Source organism: Erithacus rubecula (assembly GCF_903797595.1).
Source record: "Erithacus rubecula genome assembly, chromosome: 18".
NCBI classification, from domain to species: domain Eukaryota; kingdom Metazoa; phylum Chordata; class Aves; order Passeriformes; family Muscicapidae; genus Erithacus; species Erithacus rubecula.
In genome coordinates this window covers 6208101-6219872 of record NC_136670.1, presented here as the reverse complement: position 1 = coordinate 6219872, position 11772 = coordinate 6208101, and the positions used below count along the sequence as shown (strand labels likewise).

Below are 11772 nucleotides of genomic sequence, written 5' to 3'. Positions count from 1 at the left end.
CCCGTTGACACTGATACATATGAATCCATCTGCACGGAACCATCCACAGAATCCATCCACATGGATCTATCTGCATAGATCCATTCACACAGACCCCCACGGATCCATCCTCACAGACCTACACTGATCCATGCACACAGGTCCATCCCCACAGAGCCATTATCAAGGATCCATCTACGTGGTTTCACATGGAACAACACAGATCCATCTACAAAGATCTATGACCTACACTGATCCATGCACACAGGTCCATCCCCACAGAGCCATTATCAAGGATCCATCTACGTGGTTTCACATGGAACAACACAGATCCATCTACAAGGATCTATGCCCACAGAGCCATCCCCACGGACCATTCCCAAAGAACAATCTTTACAGAGCCATCCACATGGATCCATCTACAGATCCACCAGCATGGATCCATCCACATAAATCCATCCACATGGATCCGTCTGCATCACCTTGTGGCGTGTCCATGTCACAGGAATAAAGCATTAATAAATAAATTAATAAAAAATGTGTTTCCCACCCTTGCCTGTCAAAATGAGAACACAGATGGGCTTTTGTCCCTCTCTACAGATGCACAGGAAGCTCCCAGAGCAGAACATCAGATGAGATGCTCCAAGGGCCTGTGGGCTGCAGCACCAGTGCTGTTGAATCACAGACTCTCAGAAACACTGAATATTCTGAGTTGGAGGGACCCATAAGGATCACTGAGTTTAACTCTGCACAGCACAGCCCTGAGAGTCACACCATGTGCCCAAGAGCATCGGCCCTTCACAAAACCATGTCCCCAGGTGCCACATCTGCACATCTTTTAAATCCCTCCAGTGATTGTGACCCCTCCACTTTCTTGGGCACCCTCTGTCAGTGCTTGTAACACTTTTGGTGAAGAAATATTCCCTAATCTCCAATTTAAACCTCCCCTGGTACAACTTGAGGCTGTTTTCTCTTGCCCTATAAAAGAGCAAGCACTGCTTTTAAGTAGGGTACCAATACATCTGAATAGAGGGTCTTACCATGATATTATTGAGAAAATCTGAGAATTTTCTCAATCAGTATTTTTACTTAATTAAAAATTATTTTAATTTTTCTAGGGCTCTAGAGGCTGGGAGAAAGTATTTCTGGAGCTGTTAAGGCTCCCATGCCTTTTCACTATCCATGTTTATGGCTGGAAATTGTGTCCAAACACTGGCTGCCACTGTGGCATTTGAGACCTATTTCATCTATTGAACAGCTGCCGCTGTCATTTCAGCTTAGTTCTTAAAATATTAAAAATGCATCAGCAAGAAGAGAAATGGCTCAATGAACAAAGAGCTTTTATTCATCCCAATGGCCTCAGTAAGAAAAATGTGAGAGTGGTGGGGGGGAGGAGAAGCAGACCCTATCTGAGACAGGATGGGAAAGTATTTCTTGCCAGAGCATTTCAAAGCTAATTTGCCATCATCGTCAGCAAATCTATGACAACATCTGGGCTGAGAGAGCAGAACAACACATCAAAGCAGCCCCAGCAGATATGGAGGGTTTTGGCTAAGGAGGTTATCCAGGGTAAATGGCATTTGGCAATTAATTAGCTGTTGTTTTTAATGAGACTGCCACGGCCATGTCTAGCACTCCCAGCCCCAGCATTGCACCCCGAATTAGAAACGACAGGCAGCTGCGCTCACTCAGACGAGTGAGGATGAGAGGGGCAGGGAGCAGGTTTCACAGAGTCCCCCTTTGTTTCCCTAAATCCCCTCTGCCTTTGAAACCTTGCCTCCTCTGCTTCCCAGGTTTGGGGCTGTGATCTGCAGTGTTTGCAGTGAGGTGGGAGCTGCTGGGCTGGCTGCTAATGAAGCGTGCTCGGTGTCTGCCACACGCAGGGGGATTTCGTAAGCTTGGCACCTGCTCCACATGAATGCAGTTGATGGCATGGGCTGGAAATGTTGTCTGTCCTCAGCCCAGCTTGAAATGTCTGAGGATTATCTCTGTAAATCGTGGATTCTTGCTAGTGTGGTGAGCAAAGCTCAGCTGGGCCCAGGTGTTCTGCAGATTTAGAGAAAATCTCTGCTTTCAGGCCGTGGATTTGCTGCCATGAGCACCAAGCCAAGGCCAGGAGACCTTCTGAAGAGCCGACTGCCATAGCTCTGTAAAGAATCAGAGAAGTGGAATTTAGGCCTTTCAAAACAGCAGATAAAGCTTTCATTCATAAACAAGGACTAAGGTTTGTTCGAAGGGAATTGCATAAGGCTCCTAAAAAGCTCTCATGGATATTTGGTCAAGGTGTGACAGGTATAAACCATACTAAACTGAATTAATTTGTCAGGTACAGCAGATGTGGCTTTTGCCTTAACTTCTTCCTTAAGATCCCCAAATCCCTGCCAGATTAAAGCTGAAATTTTTCAGACTACTTGATTTTAAAAACTGGTTTGGGAATTATTTCTTTTTCTTGTTTAAATTGAACTACGGCCTCCAACAAATTGCTTCTCTTTGAAAAATCCCATTTTGCCTCTAAAATCCGCAGGGACAGGTACATAGAGCTGGAATACAACTTTCAGAGCTGAAGAGGGATTGGTAAGCCCATTGTCCTTTCATGCCAAATCACCCAGATCTTAGGACACTTATTTGGACAGGTAATGGGGAGCTCCCAGCTCCCTGAGCAGAGGTTTAAAATAGGATCCAACAGTGCTGAAAAAAGCATCCTCACTCATGAGCTGCAGCAGGCTGGGGGGAAATCTTTCCTGTTCATAGAATTCATTTGCTATCAGTTATTAATTAGAGAAAGAACAATTACACTCGGAGTTGCTAAATATTTTAAATAATTAGGTTGCTTGAAATTTGTATTTGTCTTGTTTTGGTGATTCTGTTAATGGTCTGTTAATCATTTTGAGTGCAGAGAAGTCTCTCATTGATGTGAGACTGTGGTATGGATACCCTCTGCAGAACTGAGGCTCCTCATCTGGGAGCAGACCCCCCATTTCAACATAGTCAGTGCAAAGACACTCTTAGCAGCCCTTTCCAGGAGCCCAGGGCGGCTGTTCACCTAATTTGCATGCTTAAAATTAGCTGTGGAGAAATTCAGACCTTCTTGCAAGACAACGGCATTTTGGTCAGGTGCTGCATTTGTGATCTGCTGTTGCCTTGATGCTGAGAAAATGATGCTGCACTGAGGTCCCAGCCTCACTCCTCAATGTCTGGAGACCCCTGCTCACAAGCTCTTCCTGCTGATTACTTGAAAATATCACAGGCTAGAGAGTGGCAAGATTGTTACCGAAAAGCTGATTGTGCCTTAAAGCCATCACAGGATGAGTTACTGGAGTTTAATTCTTCAGCCCTTTGACAAAGCTCTGCAGGATGTTCAGCTGTCATGAGTGGCCCAGCCAGGGAGTGTCCTGACACTTTAAAAATTGGCAAAGGTTGGGAGTTTGCTGTGGAACAGGACCAAGACATTTGAACTGAAATCTCAGCTCAAGCAGTCCAACTAAGCCTCTTGACTGTGCTAAATAGGAATCAATTTCTTTTATGAGAATTCTGGGTTCTCTGCTCTGTGTTGTGGCCAAGGAAGGATGCCGTGAGGAGAAAGAAGAAAAATGACACAATTTTTTTTTACCAAAGCAATGGTTCTTCTCTGACCCACGTTTGGGGTAAGGTGGTTCTCCCAGCCCAGTGAAGCCCAGAGGGAAGGTGTGCTCCAGGGACCAGGAGCAGAAGGTGGGTGCCCATCCAAGCACCCAGCCTGGCTCTGGCAGAGCCACCAGCCTGTGTCCACACTCTCTGGGGGTGAGTCCCCCCAGTGGTAACAACCCCTGTGGATCTGGGATCTTCCCAGCTCATCCTCCCCCCTCCCAGCAATTCCCACAGCCTGCCAGCACCTGCTTGCCATCCCTGCCTTCCCTGGGGGAGCCAGGTGCTCATTCCTGCCCAGCCTCCCCTGCTCTGTGTTTTCCTTGGTGAGCACTGCTCACATCTCCATGATTGATTGTGTTTGAGTTTGATCCTGGAGTGTCCTGGGATGTTTGCATGAGAGGTGCTACATAAGCATAATTTGGGCTGTATTTTCTTTGCCTAATGGAAGCTTAAGCTTGAAGTTAAGATAGTTTTGGCCCTTTGCTGAGACACTGTCCATCAACCTCAGTGCTTTGAGCTCTGCAGCCTTCTCTATTCACTGCTGGCTTAGGAAAGGAGATTAAAAAAATAATATGGTGCTTTGTTCCCTTGTGTCAGTGATGCCTTTGAAATGCAGCCCAGGGTGGAGGCACAGCAGCCCTTCTCTCATGCTGGCCTGGATCTTTGCTGCCCATCTCTGGTGGGAAGGGATGCTCTTCCTGCCAGCCCCACACCTGCCATCAGCCCAGGCAGACCCAAGGCTGGCCTGTGAGGGGACGGTGAGGTGTTTGCAGTGGGGATGCTGAGCTGGGAAACAGAAGGGAGGTAACTCATCACCTGTGTGGCTGCCCAAATAAATGGGAAAGGTCTTTCCCTGTCCTGAAACCCCAGGAGTTTTAGAAAAAAAGTGTGGAAATTAACCCCAGGGAATTTAGACACACTGAACCCAGCTGGACCCAGCCTGAAAACATCTGCAGCTCACACATTTTCCCCCCAGCTCTCCTCAAGTGAATAGGAAGGGTATGAGCTGAGCTGCAGGGAATTTGTAGCAGGCTTGGTGGTTACATCCAAAGATCAAAATATTTTGGTATATGGGGCAAAGCATAAGAAAGAACCAATTCAGTTTTCAGTGGTGCAAACTTTATTAATGCTAAAAATTAATACCTCTTGCTACAAAATATTTACATTTCTTGCTTGGCACAGCCAGATCACAGCAGAGCAGACTAATGACAGGGTTTGACTTACAGGGGAGAATGATCTTGTGACAAGCATGAGGAGCTGAGTTGAATTTGTGGCTCTGACAAACTCCCTCCCCAGCCACAGACCCTTAGGCTCTGTGTCCCCACACCCTGAGCAGGGTATGGGAGAGATTCTGTTCTTCTCCTTCCTAAATGTCTCTCAGAGAAAATGGTGAGGTTGCAGAGGGCTGTGATAATGGTCTGAAGAGCTTAAAAACAAGCAGAGTTCACAAAGATGTAAAATAGCTACTCTGCCTAGTAGACAGATTAAGGAGCCCATTAGCAGATGAAGTGAGGTGAGATTACATGTGAAAATATATATAATTTATGTGATTAAGGATACATGTACTTGGGCATTAAAAGGTCTTAATTACTCATGTTTATCTCTAATTTCCTGACTTCCTTGAGCAGCTGTGGTGCTGCACTTGCAGCTCCTTGGTGAAATACTCTCCTTTTTTTCCTCAACACATAATTCACACCTTCTGTGTTTGCCCAAACACTCCTCACCCCCACACCTGTGCATTTGAATTAATTTGCTGTCTTTCAGGGGCAGCTGCTGAGGAGTTTTCCCTGTAGGGTGAGTGGGCAGTGCTCTCCCAGCAGCAGCTACTGGGAATTAACTCTTGCCCAGACCAATTAACCTTCCTGTTAGCCATTCACTAAAAGCATTATTTTTGTTCCCATTTATTCTCTTCTATAAGGATTATCAAGCATAGACTAAAGATCACATGACCATGAAATAATTTGCTGAGTAGCCCTTGAGCTACTGTACAAAATATTGGGTTTTTTAAATTTTATTTTTAGATTAAGAAACTACCGTTTATTGCAACTGATCAAATATGGGAAGGAAATGATCTGTGCTTATTAATTCAAATTCAGAAATATGAACTTTTCAAACTTTGTTGGTGCATTTTTAGCTCATATATTTGCAGGAAAGAATCAGAGTGTAAAATTTGGAAGTGACTTTGTGTTGATTAGCTGCAGGACCACAGTTCACAGCCCTGGTTTCTTGACTGGGTACCAGGTACAGCCAGCCACAAAACATGAGCTATTTCAGTCCAATATATAATTACAAATGTTTAAGTGTAAATCTAAAATATATACATACATAATATTTAATCTATGCTTTAGTGGCTTGGATAATGATAAAAGTGTTGGCTGGAAATGTCATTTGGATTTTTCCTGACCACAATGACCATTGAAATGCTCTGCAGACAAAAAAATAATAATTACAAAGATGTTCAAAGGGTGTGCTGAAGAGACCAGTGCACTCAATTCTGTCACAAGCTTAATTTGGATGCCAAATATTACAAAATATTATTTTAAAAAGTTATTTGTTCAGTTTTTTACCTATGCATTCCCTGTGTTCAGTGGGCTCATCATCTCTGCTAACCTTGCCATGCCCTCTCACCACAGGGCTGCCCCACACCTCAGCCTTTGGCAGAAAAACCAGGATGCCCCAGGCCATGGAATTTATCGGGGTGCTCACCAGCCATGGGTGGCATCTGCAAGACAAGAGGGGCAGGAAGAGGTGAGAGGATGTGGCAGTGTGAGGGTGCTGAGCAATGCCCAGCTCAGCCATGCCCAGTCAGGGCAGGGAAGGAATAAATTTGCCTCCAGAAGAAGCTCAGAGCTGTTCCGGTGCCTGGGCTCCAGCTTTTCACATTTTTTCTCATCCAGGATTCTTCCCTTTATCACCTGCAGCATTTTTGGAGCCTCATTTAACAGAAGAACTGCCAGTAGGTTTAAATGCTCCTAAAAATCAGGTTAAGCCTGCAGTGTCTGTTCTTGAGCTTCTGAACCTTCTCCAAGGCATCTCCTGGTATTTTACTGTCAGGCACAGGGGGCTGCAGGACCAGTCCTGGCTCATCACAGTCTGGCCCAGATTTTCAGGGTGAGAGGGACCAGCCTGGCTGCTCTTGGCTTCCACCCAGGAAGCACATCCCAATCTGCCAGGCACACAGCATCTCCCAAAATACAGCAACTCAGCCTGACCTTACCAAGTGGAAGGAAGGTCTGGAGGGTGGTGAACAGTGCACAGAGACCAGCCCCTGTCACAACAGCTGAGGAGGTGGAGGTAGGTGATGAATGTTGAGACTCTACCTGTTCTGAGAATAAACAACATTTTTTTTCCTCCTCTAGCTTTAACTGTGGTGAAAAATAAAATTAAAGCCAAATCCTAGCACTTTAACTAAATCAGAGCATTTACCAACTTCACTTAAAGAAACAAGATTCTTTTCACAAGTGTTTATTTGCAGAGTACAAACAAGATATTTTTTTAAAATATAAGCCCACCACAGATGTGCAGCTCAGCCCAATCTCTGTTGACACCACTCAGAGGTTAGGAACAAAAATACATGTGTAACATGTTCTGCCTCTTTGCTAGAACAAGGCTTTTCTTTGGGCTGATTAATTAATGTAGGCCCCAAACAACTGGCAAAGCAGATGTTGCTCTGGGTGGGAAGATGAGCAGGATGCTGTGAGAGGATGGAAAATGCTAGGACTGCACTGGTGCCCCAGGAGGAGGATGGGGGATGCAGTTTCCCTCCTTTCAGAGGGGAGTTTTTGCACGCTGGGCAGAGCTCGATCCTCCCACCACGTCAGCACTGCTGGGGCTTTGAACTGCACTTCAAAGCTGGGGCTGGAGGAGGTTTCTGCAAACCCAGGGAAACAGGTAAATATTTGTCAGAGTCAATTAACCCCCCCTGATCACCTCAACGGGCATCTGTGCAAGACGGCTGGAGGGGTTTCAGCACACAGAGGGGAGCCTTGTGGATTTACTGAACTCTGGGAGGTGGGCAGACACAAAACACTGCAGAGCATGGCCCATGGACTGCACACACCTCATCCTTTCCATCACTGGGGAACAGGGGAACATCCTTTTCTCGTCTGGGGAGAAGACCAGTCCTGCTGCTGTAGCTTTGTAACAGCTTCACTGATGCCAGCTACTCCAGATGGGCATCAGCTGCTCACAGAGCAGAGAGCACATTGTATGTTCCACCTGCTGCTGCAGGTTCAGCCATGAACACTGTGAGTCATCTATTCCAGGAGACACACCATCATATTTCCATGAATTTATTTCATATTTCCATGAATTTATCGAGTTCTGGCTCCTGACATCCCACCAAGCCATTGCAGGGGGACTCAGGGTGTTTGTTTTGGAAAGAGGCTTTGCTGGACCACTCTGTCCATGATGTCTGCACTGCAGCAGCTGGTGGAGGGGGAGATGCAGACACCCAGCCACCAAACCACCCACCAACGCTCCCAGGCTTCCTCTTTCTTATCAGCACAGCATGAAAATGCAGCTTAAATAAGGAAAAGGGAAGGGGGAAAGTAGAAACAGCTGAGCACCAGATGAGATGAATGCAGATGGATGGGCAAGGCTAATTCCTCAGCCCCCTGCCCAAACCTGACCCTGCACCTTCACTGCTCTGACATGGCCCCTGGGACAATGCCACCCTCCCTTTCTCTCAGCCAGAAACGTTCAACTGGATGTTAAAAACACAGAAGAAAGTTCAGGGGTTGTAAGGGGGTCCAGCTGGGAATATCCAAACCCCTGAAGGTGTTTTTGAAGGGCACAGGGACTCTGGAGCTGCCAGCACTCACACCAACCTCAGGGCACTTATCTTTAGATGATGTGTTCTACTTCCAGGGTTTTCTGGGATTCACATGTCAGCACGTCCCTGGTCAGGAAGAAAAGATTCTGAGAAGTGTGTCTCCGTTCTGAGAGAGCTGTAGAGATAATTGCTTCCATTTTGTAGAGTATTCTAAGAGTCTCAATTTCTGCTTTCCCAGATTTTTTCCAGCTTTGAGCAAAGTGGCTCTTGCAAAGTTCTCAGCCTCCATGGTTGAACCTGAGAAATGTCATTTCTAGGCAGAGAGAAATCTAATGGCTTAGATCCAGTCATCTGGATGTGGGAAAGCTTGGAAGTCCCACCAGAAAAGGGAGATTTCTTGGCAAAGATTCACAATACATTTTTATGGGAGAGTGGAGGGGAAATACAAAATGTCCATCAAACTTCTCACTTTCTGTAGGTGGAAGTCAGGAAGCACCAAGATGTGCAGGTGTAGCAAGAGATTTTAAAAGTGAGGAAAAATATCATAGGCTCCTTTCAGCTTCAATGCCAGGAACTGGCAGATGTCACAGAAATCCTGCATTGTCCTGCCCTGCTCACATGGAAGGGAAGGACTGGCTCTGATGCAGGACAGGTCACAGGCAGCCCTCAGAGCCCTCTGGTAGATGTGGTCAATTGAGATGGGAGAGTATGAGCAGAGAAATATGTTTGGAGAGTGGTTTGCTCAGTGTCACTGGGGAGATGGAGAGCTGGATTTCATCCTGTGTCACCTGTCAGGTGCTCGCTCTGCTTCAGAACTGCTGGGGGAGCTGAACTGGTGCTGGCTCCCAGCCTTGTGAAGAAATGTTGACACACCCAGAGCCTCTGTAGACAAGTCCTTCCTGCCCAAAGCTCCTGATTTACCCCTGAGTGTCCCTGAGAGCTCCTGTGATCCGTCTTTCCTTCTGCACCCCCTTCCTGTGCTCACCAGAAACTCCCCAGGCTCTGAATGACCATCACCACCAAAGCTGCATCTCCTCCTTCCTGCCCCAGGGAGAATTTACACCCATCCCAACATCCCACAGCATGAAAAAACACTGCAAACATCGCCCTCTTCCTTCAGAGGCAGGGAGGAAAAGCAGCATCTCTTTTAGCCCCAGTCATTTAATCTGAGCCAAACAAACCCTGGCAGCATTTTTCCACAGTGAAAACATTTTTCAGCTGGAGACAAGGAGCCTTGCACTGGTGGGATGGTCAGAGGGTGTTTGCTGGTGCCCCAGTGGAGTTCTGGGGATGTGAGCAGTGGGGCCACCCCAAGAAGAGGAGCAATGGGAACAAGACCTCCCTGTGCAGCCACAAAAAACCTGCCTGTGAACCAGTGCCAGGTGCTCAGTTTCTATCTTAATTTTGGTCTTGGAAAAATAGGGAATGGAGTGAATACACAGGGGCTGCAGTCAAACTGTGGCACACCCCCGTCCAAGCAAGAAAATTACACAGTGAGGCTGCCAGGATGTCCTGACTTCACTTCCCTGGGTCTGGGCTTTCGAGGCTGGGATCCACTTGTCCCAGCCCAGCAGCTGATCCAGCCCTTTGCTGGAGCCACAGCACTCCCAGCCATTACACAGGTAGCACTTACTGTGCCAGATGATGAGGAAAGACATGATCTCAGCTCACCCCAGATGATGAATTTTGTGCAGGCTGGTGAGATGGGAAATTCCCACCAGGACTCCTGGGTGTGAGGGATGGGTTTCCCACCACTGAGCCTGGAAAACAATCACACAGAAAGCTGGAAGCAGCACAGTGAAAACCCCACCAGCACCATGTTTCCAGGGCTGCTGGTTCTGGCACGTGTCCATGGGCACAGCTGGATGTGGGCTGCAGCTGTGTGGGTGTGTAGTGGGGATGGGGGGTGGGCATAGCACTGCTGTGAGGCAGGGGGTCTCAGGGGGGCTGCAGCTGCTGAGGAGGTCACAGAGGAGGTTCAGCTCCAAGGTTTGGTCTCAGCTGGCTCAGGGTGTGGTGGGTCCCTCTGCCCACTGAGCTGAGAGTTTCTTCTCACCTTGGCAGTGTGCAGTGAGACCATCACACACCCACAGCACCAGGCTAGACAACCATTTACTAGCAAGCAGCAAATTAACTATCCTCCAAATTGTGCTGAGAGGAGCTTCCGTGTTATTTAAGTGAATTTCTAAACTTAGCCCAGTTACTCTAAAAAGCACCTTTGCGAGCAACTACTGTCCACAGAGCTTGACTTCAGAGATGTTTATTTCTAGAGCTAGTGGAAAAATTTCTCACCTTTCAAAGGTTCCAAATATATCTTGGTGCGGGCTGGAGCCATTGGCCATCAGTTTCCTCACAGGCTGATGGTGGGGCCACAGCTCTGACGGTGCCTCAGGTGTTGTGGGGAGAGGTGGGGGCTGACCCCTCCCCAACTTGGCGACCTCTTCACCAAGGAGTTCATGAAGGATCAGGTCAGCCTCAAGGGACACCTTAGTTAATACCCCAAAACAAGTGGTTTTTACTTCAGGACTCAAAAGCATTAGTCCTGGCCAGTTGCACAACTGAAAGGAGCTAATTGCAGTGCCCAGGTCACTTTTGGAGAGGGGTCAGGAGCCAGACTGAGGGCAAGGCTGCTGTGCTGAGCCCAGCCTGGGTGGCCAGACCCACACGTGCAGGCTCCTGCCCACACTCTCAACTGCTGGCTCCCTACACTATCACTATATATAAAATGGGAAAGGTTTTTTTTCACCTTAGCAAATACACAAGCAGAAACTATGGGTTATGAGAGGACATTGCACCTGAAGCAGTGGGATGTGCTGGGCTGATGCAGAGCTCCAGGAGAACTCCTGTCCCTGTTGGAGGTCACCTCTTCAGTGTGAGATTCCTCCAAGGTTCAGCTTAGCTCAGTAAGGGATTCAGCATTTACAAGGAATTGCTCCTAATTAGGAAGAAGGATGACTTTGGAGTCTCCAGGACTGATCTCAGCTGTGTTACACCTCAATGGGTGTTTCACTCCTGGAAGATCACGAAAGAAGGTACAGGAGCTCAGCCTGGGTTTACTCAAGTCACAAGATGTGGAGATCAAATCTTCCAACCTCCAAGTCAGAAGGAAGATTTCCCTTTGTGATGTGTTAGGAGGAACCAAGCTCTGGAAATTCTGGACCTCTACAGGGCTCCAGAAATACAAAAATCCTCAAAAAACTCCATTTTCTATCCCTGACAGGGTGGGCACCAAGGTAGCTGGAGCTCTTGTTGATGTTTTGGGGTGAGACTGGGGGAAAGGAAAATCTTTCAAAGATGGAAAGTTGATAGGAGGGGAATATTTTACTCGAGCAACACAGTTTGTGCATTGCCTGGAGAAAGTTTTGTTCACACAGGACCCTGGTTTCATTTTA

General features: G+C 47.3%; 2 long non-coding RNA genes across 3 annotated transcripts in view; one reads left to right on the top strand and one right to left on the bottom strand.

The window, feature by feature from the left end:
• Positions 1-3721: 3721 nt before the first annotated feature.
• LOC306809965 overlaps positions 3722-11772 on the bottom strand; it is a 33149-nt gene continuing 25098 nt past the window's right edge. Inside the window, exons 3-4 of one of the 2 annotated variants that reach the window (XR_013776329.1) lie at positions 11176-11392; positions 3722-6328 (exon numbers count right to left, since the gene is read on the bottom strand). This is a non-coding gene — a long non-coding RNA (uncharacterized lncRNA). Of the gene's footprint in view, positions 6329-10377; positions 11393-11772 lie in introns of those variants that run through there. The other variant, XR_013776330.1, reaches the window with a different exon arrangement.
• On the top strand, positions 6278-7036 carry LOC306809968. Its single transcript, XR_013776337.1, has 2 exons — positions 6278-6354; positions 6504-7036. It is a non-coding gene; the product is annotated as an uncharacterized lncRNA (long non-coding RNA).